The 4,489-nt window shown below is 41.8% G+C and overlaps 1 protein-coding gene and 1 long non-coding RNA gene across 3 annotated transcripts in view; one reads left to right on the top strand and one right to left on the bottom strand.

Moving 5' to 3' along the window:
- Positions 1–4,489, top strand: part of LOC109377411 (zinc finger protein 605-like) — an 84,497-nt gene that overhangs the window by 56,656 nt on the left and 23,352 nt on the right.
- LOC109377412 (uncharacterized) overlaps positions 1–4,489 on the bottom strand; it is a 15,691-nt gene that overhangs the window by 4,019 nt on the left and 7,183 nt on the right. The window contains exon 2 of one of the 2 annotated variants that reach the window (XR_002122863.1): positions 772–880. The exons of the other annotated variant lie outside the window; for it this stretch is intronic. This is a non-coding gene — a long non-coding RNA (uncharacterized LOC109377412). The remainder of the gene's footprint in view (positions 1–771; positions 881–4,489) is intronic. 2 annotated transcript variants of the gene reach the window in all.

The raw sequence follows: 4,489 nt of genomic DNA, 5'->3' as shown, positions 1-4,489 counted from the left end.
TAGTTTTCTCCCCAATTTTAAGAAAAATTTCTCCAAGATGATTATGTGGAAGGATTGGAAAAAGCCCCCCTGTAGTTCCTCAGAGCCTCACCATTGGGAATTAGGAAAATCCGAAAAGACTGGTTAGAAGGCAGAGAGCATCTCATACACTTAAACTTACGGCAACCCCTTTTCCAGTGTCCTTGTAGTGGCAAAAAGTTGTAGTTCTCTGGTTTCCCTTGGGGCCTCTCATCTGCCATGGCTGAAAGTCTTGGCAATCTTACTTTTAGGTGGCTCATCTAGGGTACTGGCAAGCTCATTGGCCAAATTTACCGAGTCTAGGGTAGGCATAGTTCCCCACCCCATCTGGATCTTCTAATCATGAGGTAAGGTTTTTATTTAGCCCACTGACAAAGAATTAAAGGTTACACGTATGATGTCAACATCTGAAGGAAGAGCAGAATTTTCCTTAAAAACTACCTGAAACCTATTAAAATAGTCATGAACAGTTTCATTAGGCCTTTGTGAACAAGTGAGAATTTTGCTGCAATCCACAGACCTTGGGAAAGCCTTAGGAATTGCTCGATGTAGTTTTCAAGCAAGTTCTCTGGTTTCCTCCCAATAATTGGAGGTTTGCTTTCCTAAGTCTTTCAGGATACTCCCATCCGGCAATCCTCATGCAATGTCTTGCTTGGTCTTCACCAACATATTAAATAGCTGATATAAATCAGAAAATCCCGGCTGATAGACCTGAATAGTAATATCAAATTCCTCAGCAAACTTATTAGTTACCTTAGGTAACTCCTTTACAATGCTTCGTAACTCAGCTTTAGTCCAGGAGACATAGGAGACGTGGGGTTTATTAGGATCTCCACAAGGTTTCATCTTAAATGGGGAAGTACTGTTGTGAGGAAGGAGAAAAAGAAGAGTCAAGAGAATGTGCTTGGGGCTGAGCTGAAGGCTGAGGAGGCAGCAGTGAGACAAAATGGTGTCGGAGGCAGAGCTTGGGACAAAGGAACAGTGGAGGGAAGGCAAGGCAGTTGTGGAGGAAGAGCATGAGGTTTCAGCGCCATTTTGTCTCATTTTGAATTTTTAGCAACCCTTGTTAACTTTGAGACTTTATTTTCTAAATGGGCAAATTTAGATTCATAGCCTTGTTTGGAAGNTATTTTTAGTTTTTCATTTCCCTGGAGTGTATGGTGAAATGATTGTTCTACCAAGGCATGGTTATTGTCAATAGAAGCAATTAAGCCTTTACAATATTGAAGTATGTCCTTTCACCAACTGTGGGTCAAGAGAGGCAGAGGTCAAATGTGTAGGGTGTTCTGTAATTATCTTGAAAGGTGAAAACTTATGAGTCCCAAAAGTAGATCTAAGATTTGAAAGGACTAGCAGCAATGCTTTTGGCTAAGGTGTTTGAAGAGTTTCTGTAAATCTTGCCAACTGAATCTTAGTAATGCCATTAGTGCATCCAACCAGTCCTGAAGATTGAGGGTGGTAAGCACAGTGAAAATGCTGGTAGAACTGGCCAAATAACAGACTTGCTTTAGATAGGTTCTTGGATCACTGTGGAGTTCAAGAGGAGTTTCCCAGGTAGAATAATTTTCTCTAACAGTATTTTGGCCACTACAGACACATTAGCTTGTCTGCAAGGGAAAGCTTCAGTCCAGTGAGAACACATACATATCACGACTAAAACATAATTGTATCCATGAGATGGGAGAAGCTGTATGAAGTTTATTTGCCAGACCCCAAATGGTCCGTTTGGCAACTTAACATGCCAAGGGGCAGTGTGAATAGGCTTCCCTGAGTTATACTTTGGGCAGGTGGGACACCTAAGGTAGGAACTTTTTGCAGCTTTATTAATATTTCCCCACCAGTATTGGTGCATGAAAGCTACCATTTTGCAGCTGACCAATGGTTCAACACATGTACAGTGGTTAGGAGTGGGAATTGTAGAGTTTCTGGTAGGACTGGATTGTTATTTGGTCTGAACCAGTTTCTTTTCTTTGTTAAACTGCAATTGTTGGATTTCCAGTCATGTTTTTCTTCTCTAGAAGCTGATTGTTGGGCTTCTCTGGCCAGTTTTTCTAAGCTATCAACTGGCGAAGCTTCTCTCTGGACCATGACAGAGGTTTGACTGCTCCTGATAAATTTAAATGTAGCATTTTTAACAGAAATGTCAGCCAAGTGATTTCCTTTGGCTTCCAGAGTCAAGTTTAGAATGCCCTGGAATCTTAGTAATGGCTAAGGCATCAGGTAGAAGTATAGCGTCCAATAATTCCCATACATATGGACAGTTTTAAATTTTATCTCCATTGGAGGTAAGGAAACCACATTGTTTCCATAGCATTCCAGTCATGAGCCATTCCAAAAGCATATAAACGTTGTCAGTATAAACGTTGACAGCATTACCCTTGGCTAAAATGCATGGTCCAGTGAGGGCATATAATTCAGTCTGCTGTGCAGAAGTGGCCAGAGGCAAAGGTGCTGCCTTGATGAATTCAGAAGGGGCTACAACAGCATAATTAGGAGTACTCACCACTATCATTTTATAAGTATGAACCATCGGTAAACCATGAGAAATCAGCTTTACCCAAAGGAGTCTTCCGTAAATCACGAGGAGTCACAAGGTGGTCTGTCAGTGTCAGGCAGTCATGAGGGAGTGCCTCAGTCTCAGAAGGAAGGAAAGTAGCCAGATTAAGGTTATTACAATGCAAAAGCATTACATGGGAAGCAGTTAACAAAAGGATTTCTTAGGAAGTAAGGCAGCTGACTGAAAGATGCTGGATGTGATGAAAATTCAGGAGAGCTTCTACAGCATGAGGCACCGAGATGGTTAGAGGGGAATCCCACAATCTTCTCTGTGGCCTTAACGAGGAGGGCAGTAGCAGCAATGGCTCTCAGGCAAAGGGGGTATCCCCAAGCCACAGTCAAGTTGCTGACTGTAGTATCCTTGGGGTCTATATTGATCCCCATGTTTCTGAGTGAGCACCCCAAAGGCATTTCCTTCCTTTTCATGCACAAAAAGAAGGGAATCTGGTAGTTAGGATGCCTAAGAGAAGGTGGTTTTATTAAACTCTCCTTCAAGGGCTTGAAAGCCATGTCATCCTGTTCTTCCAATGAAATTGGGTCAGGACTGTCATTCCTTAGTAGGACATATAGAGGTTTTGTCACGAGAGAGATTTGCGAGCCAATTCCGGCAATAGCCAACTAGCCCAAGGAAACCTCGCAATTGGCGCTTTGTCTTGGGCCTTGGGAAACTTAGGACACCATGGAGCCTGACTGGATCCATATGTGGACCTTGTTCTGATATCAGATGTCTCAAATATCAAACCTGAGTTGGAGCAAATTGCAATTTTTCTTTAGAAGTGTCAACAGGTGGATGCTATCACCCTGTCAGAAAACCTGAGAACAAATAAATCATCCACATATTGTAACAAGGTGGAACCTTTAGGGAAAACTACATCATCCAAATCAATCTTCACAATCTGAGAGAAATAAGACTAAATAAAAACCCTGAGGCATCACTGTCCAAGTACATCTCTTTCCTTCCCAAGTGAAAGCAGAAAGGTATTCATTAACTGGGATGCTAAGGAATGCACCGCATAACTCAATTACTGTAAAGACTTTCCAGTTAGATTGGATGCCAGCAGCATGTGTGAGGGTCAGGAATGACAGGGTTCAAGGGATAATGTGGTTTATTGCTCAGAGGTCCTGGACAGACCTCCACCCTCGTACCTTTGGCTTTCTCACAGGTAGGAGTGTTACAAGGACTATTGCAAGGAATAAAACCCTGAGTTTTTATCTATTATGGGATTTATATTTTGGAAGGCTTCCTTACTTATAAGGTATTGATTCATTCTGGGCAGAGGCTTTGAAGGATCAATTTGAACCATGACCAGGAGGTGCACTGTTAATTCTGCCAGTATCAGTTGGAGATTTTGCCCATAAAGATGGTAGTTGGTCCAATAGGGACCATTGATCAGTACTCTCAGATTCAGTTACTATACCAGAGACAGCACAGATGAAAGATGCTGAAAAGTCATGTAATTCACCTCATTGGTGATTCTGACGGTTACCATTAAACTCTAACATTATGTCTCCCTTTCCAGAAAAGGATATTCCAGCATGATAATTCTCCAAGAAGTCTCTGCCTAATAAGTGGGTAGTGGCGAAAGAACTAAGGAGAAATGTGCATCTCTTAAAGGACCTAGACTAAAGGGAATAGACTAGGTTCAGACACATAAACCTGTTGAAGTTTATTTGAAATCCCCACTATGTAAAATGTCTTATTACTCCAAGGCTTATAACTGTGGGGTTGAGCACCGAGTATAACATTGGTGTCAATTAGAACAGAAATAGTTTTCTCCCCAATTTTAAGAAAAATTTCTCCAAGATGATTATGTGGAAGGATTGGAAAAAGCCCCCCTGTAGTTCCTCAGAGCCTCACCATTGGGAATTAGGAAAATCCGAAAAGACTGGTTAGAAGGCAGAGAGCATCTCATAC

Source organism: Hipposideros armiger, unplaced genomic scaffold (assembly GCF_001890085.2).
Source record: "Hipposideros armiger isolate ML-2016 unplaced genomic scaffold, ASM189008v1 scaffold_1393, whole genome shotgun sequence".
Classification (NCBI taxonomy): domain Eukaryota; kingdom Metazoa; phylum Chordata; class Mammalia; order Chiroptera; family Hipposideridae; genus Hipposideros; species Hipposideros armiger.
This window is presented reverse-complemented; position numbering and strand designations above follow the sequence as displayed.